This window comes from Cajanus cajan, chromosome 6 (genome assembly GCF_000230855.2).
Source record: "Cajanus cajan strain Asha chromosome 6, NIPB_CcT2T_4, whole genome shotgun sequence".
Lineage (NCBI taxonomy): Eukaryota > Viridiplantae > Streptophyta > Magnoliopsida > Fabales > Fabaceae > Cajanus > Cajanus cajan.
In genome coordinates this window covers 42,582,573-42,600,910 of record NC_138522.1, presented here as the reverse complement: position 1 = coordinate 42,600,910, position 18,338 = coordinate 42,582,573, and positions in this window count along the sequence as shown.

Genomic DNA, 18,338 nt, shown 5'->3' with positions numbered 1-18,338 from the left:
TATATATTACGTCAATTTTATTTTATAAGAATGAAGTATCAAATCATCTTGAATTAATATAAAAATTTGTATATATGATCTAAGAGTAAAGAACTTTAAATTTAACGGTTAGATTTAAAAAATTCACATTTAATATAAAGTTATTAAGCAGTGTAATATTTAGTAAAAGTTACACCGGTATTATTATAACCACCCTTATATATATATATAATTATTAATTATTAAAAATTGCAAATGAGATTTATCATATAATTATCTATTTCGTGACTCACTTTTTTTAATTTTTGTTGGATCGAGCACTTACCACTAGGCCAAAAGCTATAGCTGATAGTCAGGGCACAACTCTTTTTACTTAAGAGCGTAGGAGCCCAAGCGCCATGATTCGACAGGGACTTGGCCCACCTAGCCTCCGCCATGGGACAATTGATGCAACCCACAACAATCTCCCCCTCAGCAATTGCCCCGCTGGGTATCAAACTCATGACCTTGGCTCTGATACCAATTGTTAGTCACTTAGCCTCAATTAACTTAAGAGGGGCGGGGTGAATTAAGTTTTCTAAATTTCCTCTTATAAAAAAAACTTTTCCAATTACTTCTTTATCAATTTATTTCCTTAGACAAATTTGTATGTAAAGAATGAATGATGATGCAAACTACACAATTATAATTAATAACAAGAAATTAAAAGTGTAGGGAAAGAAGAATTGCAAACTTGATTTTATACTAGTTCGGCCAATCCTGCCTACATCCAGTCCTCAAGTCTCCCACTTGAGATTTCCACTACTCTTGTAAACCTTACAAGAAAATGAATCCTCCAACACCTCGGAACTCCCTTTCCTTGTGTTGAGATTCAAACACCAACAAGGAGAAAAACCCTTTCTCCTTTACAGACCCAATGATCTATTAAGTATTACAGAATGACTCTCTTGAAGAGTGGATATTACACTTTCATGATCTTTGATGAAATCTTTAGAGATTTTGCAAATGATTTTGGCCAAGTGATTTGTAAAGATTATTTTCACAATAGAGTTCGTCACCTTTCTCTGAAAAATTATAGGTATTTATAAACAATTGTTTCTTAGGTTATGTCTTTTCATGAAGAGTTGTAACTTTCTATAATTTTTCAGAAAATAGGCTCTGGTAATCGATTACAATGGTTAAAGTTCAAAATGATTGAAACGTTGCATAATTTAAATTCAAATTTTGACGTTTTATCTTCTGGTAATCGATTACAGTGGTCTGGTAATCGATTACCAGAACACATTTTGTATTCAGAGTTTTTACTTTGAAATTTCCTGTTCTGGTAATGGATTACAAGGTCTGGTAATGGATTACCAGAACATATTTTTTTATTGTTTCAAAAACTTTTATGTAGAAAACTTCATCTCAATATTTTCTTTCACAAATCTCTTTTAAGAAATGATTTAAACTATTCTTTAAAGCTTTTGTTAAGTCTTTTGAAAACATTTTTACTTACTTTCAAAAGATTTAAAACTTGTTTAAATTTAAAGTGATTAATTTGAGATTTTTGAAAACTTATTCTCAAGGCCAAACATACTTGCAATTCCAAAAGATTCTTTTACATACTTAGCTAAGTTGACAAGACTTATCTATGTACCACTTGAGATCTTGTTCTTGCATCAACTTGCTTTAGCTCAACCTTGATTCTTCTTCAATGCTTTATAATCACTTTGGCATCATCAAAACATTTGTGCATATTTTCTTCCACATTCTCCCCCTTTTTGATGATGACAATTCACTGAAAAGGGAAAGAAAATAAAACAATATATTTCGATCACTCCCCCTTAAACTCCCCCTTAGTAAAACATTGATTGAAGTTCCTTTTATTTGATAAAAGGAGTTGCACTTACGTTTTGAAAAAGATTGTAGAGATCAATGTTTATATTTTAAAACATAAGTGTCATGTTGGGCATCAAGAATATTTTTGTCAAAATATTTTAGTCAAACTTGGCCCAAAGTAATGTTAGAAAAAAAATAAACATTTTCTTTTCCTTTGTAGTCTTGTCTCTCCCCCTTTGGCAACATCAAAAAGAATATAATAACAAAATAATCCAAAGGTAAAGAGAAAGCCAAAAAATTTTCCATTCCAAATTTTGTGTAAATTCATACTATTTTTGCTTTGATAAATTAATGTTGTATCAACCTTTCCTCTTGTAAATTCTTTTTCCAAAAGAAACTTACTAATTCTTTCATACCATGTCCTAGGAGCTTGTTTTAATCCATATACAACCTTTTTCAACTTAATGATGGTTTGGAAATTATGAGTTTTCAAATCTAGATGGTTGTTCAACATATACTTCTTCTTGAATAAAATCATTTTGAAATGCACTTTTGACATCCATTTAATATAGTTTGAAATTCACTATAGATGCAAAGGCTATTAACATTTTAATGGTTTCTAGTCTTGCTATAAGTGCATATGTTTCTTCATAATCTATGCCTTCTTCTTGATTATATCCTTTAGCAACTTGTAACGACCCACCCTAGGTCGTCACATTAATAACCAGCCAAAATAAAAAAATATAAAATAAAGAAAATAGAGCAAAAGCCAGCTACGATAGAGTGAAAAAAATTATTTCATAATATCAAACATAATTATATCAGAGTCATTCTTGGTAAAATTATACAGTAATCCAATAGTAACATCATGAAATATAAGTTAGACACCCTAGGTGCTGGTCAAGCTCTACGTCTAGCCACTTCTCAAAGCAGCTACCCCAAAAGACTCCTTGCTATCCCAAGGCCTCACACCTGATCTGCTCCCCCACATAGTGAGATCATCACAGTCCAAACCACATGGAAACACAAGGGTTAGCACATATAAAACCAACCATAGTATATCATAATAAAATATCATTAAACAAATATTTATCCACAGTATTTATCCAGACCAACAAGTCATTTTCCATTCTAAATATAGACCAACCCAAAATATAATGTATACACGTCCATGCCAATATATACATATTTTATGATAATAAAATAATCCATAACCAATGTATACAATCCATACCATATGTATACAGATTCCATATCCAAAACAAAGTCACACCACTGTATAATCCATGATGTAACCAACACATCCAAACCAAATGTTGGCCTCAACACCATCCAAACCAAGTGTTGATACGGTGAAACATGTCAGCAACCCATGTCCCACACCTAACCTCTCATGGAAAATATACAGTTGGATTACGTCGTCACGTAACCCTGGTGATCATGGCCACTTCATCCATCGGTATGACTCGGCCTTGCCCCCATACCGGTAGCAAATAGAATACTTAGAGGAGTACTTCAGAATCCACCTAACATCTGAAGTGGTTTATCATATAACCTTTGGAAAAGTTCCACATTGGAATCCTCACCATGGGATTCCCAAATTTCATATTTTTCCAAAGATTATATCCTGATCTCACCAAGAGATCTAATCCATACCATAACCTTACTCCTTTAAGTCCTATTTACTTTTCCAAACCACATACATAGCATATTCCATAATTAAACATAACCATAACCATGCCAATTTGTCAATATAATAATAATATAAATATCCAAAACAACCATCAATTGATCCAAATTATACTATATGAAATGAAAATCTCCACATAAAATAGCATATTAAAATTATACTATTCCTATCATGCTCATATATACTAGATTAATTTTATAAGCACTACCCTTACTTGGATAAACCTGAACTGAAACTCGGGCAGAATCTCCTCCTCTCTCCTTAAACAAGAACCGAAACTCGGGCAGAACCTCCACCTCTCTCCTTAAGCAAGGGCCGAAACTCGGGCAGAATCTCCTCTTCTCTCCTCTTTTCTCTCCCCTAGCAGAACCTCCTCTACTGGATTCCTCTTTCTCTCTCCTCTTTTCTTTTCTCCTCCCCTCTTTTTCTTTCTCTCTCTCTCCTCTTTCTCTCTCTAGGATTCTCTTTTCTCAGTATATTTTTTTTCACCCCCCTGGCCCCTATTTATAGGCAACCAGAGTCACCCGGAACGGCCCGTATTGAATTCGGAACGGCCCGTTCCGAATCTTTCAAATGTACGCAAATTTTTAAACTGGAACGGCCCGTTCCAAAATCGGAACGGCCGTTCCCAAAAAGCAGAACGGCCCGTTCTAAAATCAAAACGGCCCGTTCCGAGACTCATCCAGAACGGCCCGTTCTCCTTCCGGAACGACCCGTTCTCCCTCCAGAATGGCCCGTTCCAAAGTCAGAACGGCCCGTTCTCCTAGTTGGAACGGCCCGTTCTGGGCCCGTTCTCACTAAAAAAATTTAGTATAATTTTTAAGCTTGGAACGGCCCGTTTTGCTTTTGGAACGGCCCGTTCCAAGTTACCAAAACACCCCTTAAATTTTTTTAAAATTGCGAAAATGCCATCAGTAATAAAATTACAAGAATACCCCTATACCTTTATAAAATTTACGAAAATGCCATTGATAATTAATAATAATAAAAAAATGGGTATTACAATTCTCTCCAACAACAAAAATTTTCGTCCTCGAAAATTCACTTACTCTAAAAGAGATATGGGTATTGATCCTTCATCCTTTCCTCCAACTCCCAAGTAGCTTCATTAGTAATCTCATCCCAAATAACTTTCACCAAATTGATAGATTTACCTCGCAACTGTTTAACTTTCTTATCTGCCACTGAAACTGGCTGTTTCTCAAAAGTTAAATTCTCCTTAACTTGTACTGCCTCTGATTCCAATACATGATTTGGATCGTGAATATATTTCCTCAGTTGTGAAACATGGAACACATCATGCAGATTAGAAAGGAATGGAGGTAATGCAATCTGATATGCCACTGGTCCAATCATCTTGAGAATTTGATACGGCCCAATAAACTTAGGATTCAACTTCTTAGCTTTGATAGCTCTTCCCACACCTGTGGTAGGAGTTACTTTCAAAAACACATGTTCTCCTTCTGAAAACTCCAAAAGTTTCCTCCTTTTGTCTGCATAAGACTTTTGCCGACTCTGAGCAGCTCTCATTCTTTCCTGAATTTGTTTCACCTTTCAGTAGTCTGTAAGATGATCTCTGGCCCCACCATCACTGATTCTCCCTCTTTAAACCAACACAAAGGTGTTCGACATTTCCTCCCATACAGAGCCTCAAATGGTGCCATTCCTATACTTGCATGAAAACTGTTATTATAAGTGAACTCGACCAAAGGCAACATCTCTTCCCAATTCCCTAGATGATCCAAAATACAAGCTCTCAACAAGTCCTCCAAAGATTGGATAGTCCTCTCAGACTGCCCATCAGTTTGTGGGTGATAAGCAGAACTGAGCCTCAACTTAGTCCCTAACGCTTGATGCAAACTTTGCCAAAATCGGGATGTAAAACGAGGATCCCTATCAGAGATGATACTGGAGGGTACACCATGTAATCTAACAATCTCCTTAATATACAATTGAGTTAACTTTTCCAAGGACCACTTTATATTCATTGGAAGGAAATGAGCACACTTAGTTAATCTATCCACGATCACCCAAATAGAATCACAATTCTTAGCAGATCTTGGTAATCCAACAACAAAATCCATGGTTATACTATCCCATTTCCATTCTGGCACTTCCATCATTTGTAACAAACCTCCTGGTTTTTGATGTTCTACTTTAGCTTTTTGACACACAATGCAAGATGCAACATACTCAGCTATCTCCCTCTTCATACCATTCCACCAGAACATTTTCTTCAAATCTTGATACATTTTTGTCATACCCGGATGTACACTCAACTTACTTTTATGACCTTCCTCAAGTATCAACTTCTTCAACTCTTTATCTTGTGGAATACAAATTCTACCCTTGTACCTCAAGATTCCATCCATATCTTGTTCAAATCCTTCAGCTTTCTCAGAACCCAACAACTCTCTAACCTTATTCAATCTCATATCCTGAACTTGTTTTTGTTTCACCATCTCCAAGAAATCACTAGTAATGGTAGTCATACCACAACTAATAAAATCTGAGGCAATCACAACATTAAGATTCATATCCCTGAATTTCTCTACTAACTCCATCTCTTTAACCATCAGGTAAGACATATGAAGAGATTTTCTACTCAAAGCATCTGCCACCACATTTGCTTTACCTGGATGGTACATTAACTGAAAGTCATAATCTTTCAAAAACTCAATCCACCTCCTTTGCCTCATATTTAACTCTTTCTGATCAAACAAATATTTCAAACTCTTATGATCACTAAACACATCAAACTTTGCTCCATAGAGATAATGTCTCCAAATCTTCAAAGCAAAAACCACCGCAGCCAACTCTAGATCATGCGTAGGATAATTTCGTTCATGAGTCTTTAACTGCCTAGATGCATAAGCCACAACCTGTCTATCTTGCATAAGAACACATCCTAAACCTTGATGAGATGCATCACAATAAACCTCAAAAGATTTATTAGGATCTGGCAGAATCAACACTGGAGACGAAGTCAACTTTTCCTTTAACTCTTGAAAACTCCTTTCACACTCCTCCGTCCATATAAAAGGATGATCCTTCCTGGTCAGCTGTGTCAAAGGCATAACTATTTTATAAAATCCTTCTATGAATCTTCTATAATAGCCAGCCAATCCCACAAAACCTCTAATTTCAGTAACTGATTTTGGACGCTCCCACCTCAAAATCGCTTCCACCTTAGTAGGATCAACTGCAATTCCTTGTGCAGAAATCACATGACCCAAGAACTTAACTTCAGATAACCAAAACTCACATTTTGACAACTTTGCAAATAATTGTTTCTCCTTCAATACCTGCAAAACTATCCTCAGATGTTCTCTATGTTCTTCCATAGATTTAGAATAAACCAGAATATCATCAATGAACACCACCACAAACTTATCCAGAAAGGGTCTGAAAATCCTGTTCATATAATCCATGAAAATAGCTGGAGCATTCGTCACTCCAAAAGGCATGACAACATACTCATAATGGCCATACCGAGTCCTGAAAGCAGTCTTTGGTATGTCCTCTTCCTTTACCCGAATTTGGTGATATCCAGATCTCAAATCAATCTTGGAGAAAATAGTAGCTCCCCTTAACTGATCCATCAAATCATCTATTCTTGGCAATGGATATTTATTCTTGATTGTCAATTTATTTAACTGCCTGTAATCCACACATAACCTCACACCACCATCCTTCTTCTTTACCAATAACACTGGTGCTCCCCACGGAGATACACTAGGTCTGATCATCTGCTTCTCCAAAAGTTCTTCAACCTGCTTCTTCAATTCAGATAACTCCGCTGGTGCCATTCTATAAGGAGAAATGGACACTGGTCCCGCCCCTGGTATAAGATCAATACTAAACTCTAACTCTCGCTTTGGTGGTAATCCCGGAACATCATCCGGAAAAACCTCTGGAAATTCTCTAACAACATCAATACTATTCAACAACTTTTCATTCTCTACACTAATAAAAGATAAGATCATAAACCCAAGAGCTCCATCCTTCAACAATCCATCTACCTGTCTATTAGAAATAAATCTCTCCTGTTCATCAGTAGGAAAGATTAATTTCTTCTCTGAACAATCTATCAAAATCCTATTGGCAGAAAGCCAATCCATCCCTAAAATCACATCCAAATCGGATAGAGGTAAACAAAATAAATTCACTTTATAACAACGCCCTTCCACCTCCACTGGACATCTCAAACAAACCTCAGAAGTCAAAACAGACCCTGAAGCTGGGGTAGAAACAACTAGATCCACACACAAAGAACTCACAACTAAATTTAACCTTGCCACGCATTCATAAGAAATAAAAGAATGTGAAGCACCAGAATCAAATAAAATAGAAATATCATTACCATCAGCTTTGCCCTTTCCTTTTACCAGCTCAGATGTCGTTTCAGCTTCAGCACCTGTTAAAGCAAAGACACGACCTGCTGCAGTAGGCCGATCCACTTTCTGGTTCTCTCTAGCTGGAATATTTTTGACAATGCAATCTTTAGCCATGTGACCCACCTTGCCACATTTAAAACACGTATAGTTCTTTGTAGAACAGTCCTTCATCATATGTGGGCCTCCACAGATATAACATCTAATACTCTGAACATCTCTTGTGGTAGTAGTCCCCATCGGTTTCTTATTAGCATTTCCAATTTGAAACTGAGATGGTCTCTTTTGAGGATGTTTCCCCCTCCCAAATCCAGATGATCCCTCTAGACCCTTTGCCACTCTATTTCCTCCTTCAAATCTCTCAACTGTTTTTGCCTTTTCAACTAGAACTGGGAATTCCACAATCCCCATAGGGACAATAGTCTTTTTCAGCTCAAATCTTAGACCCTCACTAAACTTCCTGCATCTCCAGGCTTCAGTGATAGCTTGAGAATAATACCTAGCCAAGTGTTCAAACTTGACCACATACTCTTGTACTGACATATTTCCTTGTTGCAATCTCAAAAATTCAGCTTCCTTAGCATATCTGGCGCTATCTGGAAAATATTTCTCTAGGAATACCTTTTTGAAATTTTCCCAATTTATCACCTCCCCTCTAGCTTCCATCATAGCTTGAGCACCTTTCCACCAGAAACTAGCCTCACCCACCAACATATAAACAGCATAAACTAGCTTCCTTTCCTCAGGACAATGCATCACCATAAAGATTTTCTCCATCTCTTCAATCCATTGATCAGCAATTTCAGGTCCATTAACACCTGTAAATTGAGGAGGATTCCCTTTTCTGAACTCTGACAAGCCCCTATATTCATCAGATACTTCAGTCCTAGCTGCTTCAGCTGCAGCCCGGTTGGTCTCCATCTGAGCCAACAAAGTATTTTGTTGTCCAATAGCAGCAGCAATTAGCTCCATAGCCTGAGCAATCTGCCGCTCATCTACACCTGAAGAAGGATGAGAATGGTTTCCCCTACCAACCATCCTAATAAAGATAAAAGATCAAGGAACCCATGAGTTTACACTAAAACACATAAGAAATTCCTTTCAAAAAAAAAAATCTATTTCCACTCAACAGAAACATAATAAGACCATTTCCCACAAACCCTAAAGAGACTCGACCAGCTCTGATACCAAAATTGTAACGACCCACCCTAGGTCGTCACATTAATAACCAGCCAAAATAAAATAATATAAAATAAAGAAAATAGAGCAAAAGCCAGCTACGATAGAGTGAAAAAAATTATTTCATAATATCAAACATAATTATATCAGAGTCATTCTTGGTAAAATTATACAGTAATCCAATAGTAACATCATGAAATATAAGTTAGACACCCTAGGTGCTGGTCAAGCTCTACGTCTAGCCACTTCTCAAAGCAGCTACCCCAAAAGACTCCTTGCTATCCCAAGGCCTCACACCTGATCTGCTCCCCCACATAGTGAGATCATCACAGTCCAAACCACATGGAAACACAAGGGTTAGCACATATAAAACCAACCATAGTATATCATAATAAAATATCATTAAACAAATATTTATCCACAGTATTTATCCAGACCAACAAGTCATTTTCCATTCTAAATATAGACCAACCCAAAATATAATGTATACACGTCCATGCCAATATATACATATTTTATGATAATAAAATAATCCATAACCAATGTATACAATCCATACCATATGTATACAGATTCCATATCCAAAACAAAGTCACACCACTGTATAATCCATGATGTAACCAACACATCCAAACCAAATGTTGGCCTCAACACCATCCAAACCAAGTGTTGATACGGTGAAACATGTCAGCAACCCATGTCCCACACCTAACCTCTCATGGAAAATATACAGTTGGATTACGTCGTCACGTAACCCTGGTGATCATGGCCACTTCATCCATCGGTATGACTCGGCCTTGCCCCCATACCGGTAGCAAATAGAATACTTAGAGGAGTACTTCAGAATCCACCTAACATCTGAAGTGGTTTATCATATAACCTTTGGAAAAGTTCCACATTGGAATCCTCACCATGGGATTCCCAAATTTCATATTTTTCCAAAGATTATATCCTGATCTCACCAAGAGATCTAATCCATACCATAACCTTACTCCTTTAAGTCCTATTTACTTTTCCAAACCACATACATAGCATATTCCATAATTAAACATAACCATAACCATGCCAATTTGTCAATATAATAATAATATAAATATCCAAAACAACCATCAATTGATCCAAATTATACTATATGAAATGAAAATCTCCACATAAAATAGCATATTAAAATTATACTATTCCTATCATGCTCATATATACTAGATTAATTTTATAAGCACTACCCTTACTTGGATAAACCTGAACTGAAACTCGGGCAGAATCTCCTCCTCTCTCCTTAAACAAGAACCGAAACTCGGGCAGAACCTCCACCTCTCTCCTTAAGCAAGGGCCGAAACTCGGGCAGAATCTCCTCTTCTCTCCTCTTTTCTCTCCCCTAGCAGAACCTCCTCTACTGGATTCCTCTTTCTCTCTCCTCTTTTCTTTTCTCCTCCCCTCTTTTTCTTTCTCTCTCTCTCCTCTTTCTCTCTCTAGGATTCTCTTTTCTCAGTATATTTTTTTTCACCCCCCTGGCCCCTATTTATAGGCAACCAGAGTCACCCGGAACGGCCCGTATTGAATTCGGAACGGCCCGTTCCGAATCTTTCAAATGTACGCAAATTTTTAAACTGGAACGGCCCGTTCCAAAATCGGAACGGCCGTTCCCAAAAAGCAGAACGGCCCGTTCTAAAATCAGAACGGCCCGTTCCGAGACTCATCCAGAACGGCCCGTTCTCCTTCCGGAACGACCCGTTCTCCCTCCAGAATGGCCCGTTCCAAAGTCAGAACGGCCCGTTCTCCTAGTTGGAATGGCCCGTTCTGGGCCCGTTCTCACTAAAAAAATTTAGTATAATTTTTAAGCTTGGAACGGCCCGTTTTGCTTTTGGAACGGCCCGTTCCAAGTTACCAAAACACCCCTTAAATTTTTTTAAAATTGCGAAAATGCCATCAGTAATAAAATTACAAGAATACCCCTATACCTTTATAAAATTTACGAAAATGCCATTGATAATTAATAATAATAAAAAAAATGGGTATTACACAACTAGTCTAGCTTTGTTTCTTATAATTATACCATGTTCATTTAATTTATTTCTAAATACCCATTTGGTTCCAATAATTGGATGATTATATGGTCTAGGGACTAGTTTCCATACTAGATTTTTCTCAAATTGATTTAACTCTTCTTGCATAGCATTTATCCAATGTTCATCATTTAAGGCTTCATCAATGATTTTTAACTTCTATTTTAGAAACAAAAACCAAGTTATTGCATGCTTCTTTGAGAGAGTATCTAGTAGTTACCTCTTTCGATATGTCTCCAATGATATTTTCAAGAGGATGATTTCTTGAGATTCTCAACTCTCTTTGAGGAATTATGTTTGTTTGATTCTCTTGAATTATAGAATCCTCCATTCCTTCATCTTCTTTGTCCTTTTGAGTTTGCTCATGAATATGAGTGTTTTCAAAGCTTTCTACAATATCATCAATAATATCTTTTCTTGGACAAACAAGGTTAATTTCATCAAATATAACATGAATTGATTTCTCTATTGTCATGCATCACAAAGTTTATTTTTCTCAAATTTAATTTTTGGTAATCCTATTTCTAAAACTTTTGAGATTAATTTATTTAAGTATTCCATGTTTATGTGAGCAATTCTTTTATGTCATAACCATGATTCATCATCTTCACTCAAGTCATTGAGAATAACTCATATTTTTCTCTAATTTTATCTTGTATACATTTTTTACTCTAAATCCTATTATTTTAACATGTTCATAATTTTTGTTCAATAAGACATTTTTTTTGAATTAAAAAATACAGAGAAACTTTTATCACATAATTGACTCACTTGATAAACTATGTTTAATAACATCCACAAGACATTTTCTATGGAGGTTGAGAAATTTGTACCTATTTTTCAACGTCAAGTATTTTTCTTTGTTGTTGTCTCCATAGGTTACATGTCCACTTTTCTTAGGAGTAATGTCAATGATTTTTGAAGTATCTCCTATCATGTGCTTGGAACATCCACTATCAATGTACCAAGTTTGGTCTTTGGAATCCTTCAAGACAAATAATGGATTGATTTTGGTACCCAAGTTTTCTTTAGGTCCTTAACGTTAGTTTTAACTAAAGAATCTTTTGGAATCCAAATCATATTCTTAAGATTGTTAATGTTCTTTCTAACATAAAGAACTTGTAAAGAAATTCTTGTAATTCTTTTGTTTTTTTTGTGGGTTGTATCCTAATCTTACTTTGTCAAAACCACATCTTTGTTTTCCTAACAGTATATCTAAATTATTTCTACCAATGGTAAATTTTGAAAGAGTACTCCTTAAGTTGTTAATTTCTTCTTTAAATTCATGACATGATGTACATGGATGTGTAATATTTGTAATGTCCAAGTTACTTGTAGAGCTATGATTTCCATTCTTGGAATTTAGCATTTTAACTTCTGATTTAAGACTATCTAATTCTTCATTTAATTTAGTAATTTCCTTTTCCATATTTGAAATTGTTTTCTTATAGGTTGATACTAATTTTGCAAGTTTAAAGGATTCTTTATGCAAATCATTGAATGCATCTTGAAGTTCATCAAATGAAATTGAGATATCATTGTTAGAAGATGTTACCTCTTCTTTGCTTTCGTAATCTTTGGCAATGAGTCCCAAATTTTCAACTTCATTTTCAGAGTCACTTGAAGAATCCATGTCATTTTCTTCCCAAGTGATATAAGCCTTCTTCCCTTTCATTTCTTTGAAGCTTTTCTTGTTGGATTTTTCCAAATTTCTTTTAAGGATCGGACACTCTAATCTCAAATGTCCCAGTTGATTGCATTCATAGTATCTTGGGGTTGAAGAAGATTCTTCTCCTTTCTTCTTTATGTTAAAATTGAATTTTCTTCTATTTCCTCTATTCCTTAGGAATTTGTGGAATCTTTTTACAAAGAGATTGAAATCTTCATCATCATCATCATCTTCCTCAATGTTGTCATCTTTTTCATTTTCTTCATGAGAGGATGAAGATGCTTTAAGTGCTATACTTTTCTTCTTTTTGTCACTATTTTCTTTTTGACTTAGTCTCATCAATTCCATTTCATGCTCTTGAAGTTTTCCAAATAGAGATGCAAGAGACATGGTTGTTAGATCTTTTGATTTCGCATTTGCAGTCACTTTCGGTTGCCATTCCCTACTCAAACATCTTAAAATTTTGTTAATAAGATCTTCGTTAGGAAACACTTTTCCTAGAGATGCAAGATGATTAATTACATGTGTAAATCTCTTTTGCATGTCTTGTATGCTTTCATTTTGATTCATTCTAAATAATTCATATTCATGAGTGAGAGTGTTTATCCTAGATCTTTTCACATCATTAGTGCCTTCATGTGTTACTTCAAGTGTATCCCACATTGATGGAAGAGCATGGGCCAAAGGCCCAACCACTAGAGCTATGGCCAGGAGATTACTTGAAGACTTGTCTGCTTCAGAGCTTAGTGGGCCCAATGGGCTTGGTGGGCCTAGGGTGCTTATCACTTGGACCTTGATTGATTAAACACCATGTTTTATTTCATTTTCTTAGTATAGGAAGTTACTTTGATGTTGGTCTTGTATTTTGACCATAGATTAGGGTTTAGGCTTTTTGGGCTTATATTTGGGCTTCATGGGCTTTGGGTTTTTGATACCCAATATTAGGCTCATTCTTCTTCTTATATTTTTTCCTATTCATTGTATTCATTAGACCAATGTATTTCGGTCAATAGCATAGGATTATATGAAGTATACATTAATAGGAGAAATAGGTTTCATTTAAGTATCATTTAGAAGTAATTTGATTTGAATTTGAGTCACATGGATGGCATGGAGTGGATCCGGCCATGTGAGCTTCAAATTCACTCCAAATCACTCCTAAATGACACCTAAATGAAGGTAGCAACCAGATTAAGCTTGTAGGATGCCAAAGTTTGAATTTCGAATTCAAATTTGAAATTCAAACTTGGCGCCAACTTTGCTAGTCTAAGTTGCCGCCAATCTTAACCTAGTTTCCCTCCTATATATGTAACACTTCCCTCCATTGTAAAACACTTTTGATATATGATAATTCTGAATTGATTTCAGCCATCAAGAGTCACCGAAAATTCCAAGAGAGAGAGCCATTAAGAATGCCTTCAAAACCCTTAGGAAATCCTAGTTTCCTTATCTTTGAAGTGTGCAATCCATTGAGTTCTTGAGCTTGGATACTTCCATCCAAGGCTTGAGCCTTATCTTCATCCGTGAATCCTTCATCTTCTTTACTTGAGTTTCGGAGTTCATCTCTTTGAGGAAGATCCGTGCACAAGGAGAGCTAAGGAGAAGAACATCAATCTCTCCTCCTAATCATTCCATCACACATTTCTTTAGCATTTTTACAATTTGAAATTCTAAAATATTCATCAATTCCTAAAGCAGAAGTGATTATATTTTTGGCTTTTAAGTTATATTGAACCTTTCTTCTATCATCTTCATTCCATTGATCTTTGGGCAAATTTTTAATTTCATTGCCTACTACTATAGAGGGAATGAAAGGACCATTTTCAATAGCATCCCATATGTTTAAATCTATGGCTTCTATAAAAATTTGCATCCTAGATTTCCAATAATGATAACCTTCACCATTGAATATAGGGGGGTCTATAAATAGAGTTACCCTCGGGAAATAAAAAATTTGATGAGGCCATTTCAATTCTTGAAGCTTTTAAGCCTTCTACAAGAAACCTGCTCTTGATACCACTTGTTGGATCGAGCGCTTACCACTAGGCCAAAAGCTATAGCTGATAGTCAGGGCGCAACTCTTTTTACTTAAGAGCGTAGGAGCCCAAGCGCCATGATTCGACAGTGACTTGGCCCACCTAGCCTCCGCCACGGGACAATTGATGCAACCCACAACAATTTTAAAAAATTTTAGCTAATAAAAATTATATTTAAGATATATAATTGAGATTATTATTTTAATTAATATAAATATCTTTTTTACTATCCGTACTGTGAAGCCGGGCTCCGACCTCGGTACCACAGCACGAGCCGACCTCGGGCACGCGCTGCGTGACGTCAGCTCGGCACTTAAATAAATCATAACCGATCTCAGGAAATCTCGGTCCAGACGAGATCCTCTACGTAATCAGATCACCACTATTCTCGGGCCCAAGGCCCAACGCAACCCCAATTTACACTAAGGTACGTGCATTATTTATAGGAGATTCATACTCATACAAACCCTAACTTTAGCATCGGAGTCTCTTTTGCAGGTACCACCCTCATCTTGGAGCACCAGCGTACCAGTGAAGGAGGCTCACCGATCTTACCTGGCGGATCATCTCCACAGCAGATCTCCGGTAAGAACATTTGGCGCCCACCATGGGGCCGATCAAGACAGCTCTTATCGGTCACGCTTATGGTTTGCACCAAAAGTCATAGCAGACGCGCAATAGACGACCTAGATCATCCATCTACCATGGATAACGAAGCAGCATTGAGGAGGTTGATCGATCAGGTCGAACAGATGCAGCAACAACACGACGCCGATCTGCAGAATATGCGTGCCAAGCACGATACTGACCTAGCTACAATGCAGACCGCTAATGAGGCTGACCTAGCGGTGCTACGCGCTGAAAACGAGCGGATTCGCGCTCAACTCCCTCGGCGACACTCTGATCATCCTCCTCATACGAGCAACCACAATGAGGAGGAGGAGCACTCAGTCTCTCAACCCCAGACCGCGACTAGGGCATCGACTCAACGACCTTCCACGCACCGGTCTCATGCACCGACGCACAAGTCGGCTCATGAAGTCAGCAAGGCCCCTACTCATGTCACAGGGGATCAGGCAACCTTCCGCCGCCACCCTTTTTTGGATGGCATCATGGAGACACCACTCCCTCATGGGTGGAAGCCTCCCCACCTCGATCGCTATGATGGCACGACGGACCCAGATGAGCACATCGACCTGTATACGACACAGGTTAACCTCTACATTAACAATGACGCTATTTTGTGTAGAGTTTTTCCAACTTCGCTCAAGGGGGTCGTGCTCAACTAGTACACCCAACTACCTGTCGAGTCCATTGACATCTTCGACACCCTAGTCAGAAGGTTCACAGCGCAGTATGCGACGAGCCGACCTTACCATGTCACTTCAGCCGCTCTAGCCAGTCTCAGGCAAAACGACGACGAACCACTACAGGCGTTCATAGAACGATTTGCCACCACCTCGGTTAAGATCAGAAATCTGAACCCCGAGGTTGCCCTGCATGCCATGCTTATGGCACTCAAGCCCGGGCCATTCGTCGACAGCCTATGTCGTGAGTCTCCTCGCGACATGGACGAGCTTCGCGCTCGCGCAACGGGCTACATCCAAATGGAGGAACACTCCGCTTTCTGTGACCAGGTTCGTGGAAAAGGACCAACGAAGCCAGAACAGGGGCACAAGGATAAAATCAAAGTCAACAATGACAGCCAGTTCAAGAAGTCGACTAGGGCAAACAGAGGGGGGAGATATGACTTCTACACTCCCCTGAACGCACCCAAAGTCCACATCCTGGAGGAGGCTAGCAACAACAACCTACTCACCCTTCCATCACCAGGTCACACTCCCAACAGTGCCGACAAGTCCAAGCACTGTCGATACCACAGGAACCACGGTCACACCACTGAGGAGTGTCGCACGCTCCGAGACCGTATTGAAGAACTCATTCAGGCAGGCCACCTCGGCCAATACGTCCAGCGACAGCAGGGTCACCGAGGGGGCTATGGTGGACGAGGATGAGGCAGAGGTCGTGGTTCGGGAGCTCGCACGGACCAACCCTCGGGCTCCCAACAAAATGCCAGCGGCGCAGTACAAGCCGAGATAAGCCAGGAGACAAGATCAGCTCCCTTACGGGGAGTAATCAACACAATTGCAGGTAGTTTTACTGGGGGAGGCGCTAGCAGCTCAGTCCGGAAGAGACACCTGCGAAATATCAACTACGTCCACTCTACCACCTCGGCTTCGCACCAGAGCTCACCGCCGATCTCTTTCGCTGACGAGGACTACGCTGGCGTCAGCCCTAACCAAGATGATCCCATGGTCATCGTCGTGGAAGTAGCCAACTAGGAGGTTCAAAAGACACTTATCGACCAAGGGAGTTCGGCCGACGTCCTGTATTGGCCAACGTTCCTCAAGTTAGACGTTCCTCATTCTCTGATCCAACCTCACACAGAGCCCCTAGTCAGTTTTGCAGGAGAACGAGTGCAAACTTGAGGATACGTGGACCTACTGACCACCTTTGGAACATCCCCAGATACAAGGAGAATCATGGTTCGATACCTCCTTGTGGAGGCCAACACCTCCTATAACATCATCATTGGGAGGCCGACATTGAATCATCTTGGAGCAGTGGTGTCCACTCCACACCTCACCATGAAGTTCCCAAGAGGTGACGGTAAAATCATCTCCGTCAAAGCAAATCAGAAGACGGCTCGGCAGTGCTACACCGAGAGTCTGAAAATCTCCTCGTCCAACAAGCAAAGCAAGGGGGATCCCCCCACCGTGGCTCACATCACCCGCGGGGAGGCCACTGACCTTGGCCCGAGGACCGATCCCCGTAATGAAAGACGGAGCCCCGCTAGCGGGCCTGGAGACAAAGCTCTAGAAGCCTGCGCTCTTCGACTACAAGAACACGGCGAAAAACCAATACAGCGAACTTAGAATGCTACGCACCTCAAGTTTTTTTTCAGCTAAATTTTTGTACGAACGAGCTGTGCACTCTTTTCCCGCCTCAGTCTTTTGTCCCAAGAAATAGAAAAATGGGTTTTGGCTGAGAGAGTTTTTAACGAGGCACACTAACATAATCAATAAAATGACTCATTCGCTTAAATTCACATTCTCTTCGCATTATTTTATGTTTTATGCCAAACCGAGGTCGAGTTCGAACCTCGACATGATCAACTCGAGGTCGAGTTCGAACCTTTACAAGAGTTAAATAACGAAAAACTGAGGTCGAGTTTGAACCTCGACATGATCAACTCGAGGTCGAATTCGAACCTTTACAAGAGTTAAATAACGAAAAACCGAGGTCGAGTTCGAACCTCGACACAATCAACTCGAGGTCGAGTACGAACCTTTACAGTTAAATAACGAAAACCGAGGTCGAGTTCGAACCTCGACACGATCAACTCGAGGTCGAGTTCGAACCTTTACAAGAGTTAAATAACGAAAAATCGAGGTCGAGTTCGAACCTCGACATGATCAACTCGAGGTCGAATTCAAACCTTTACAA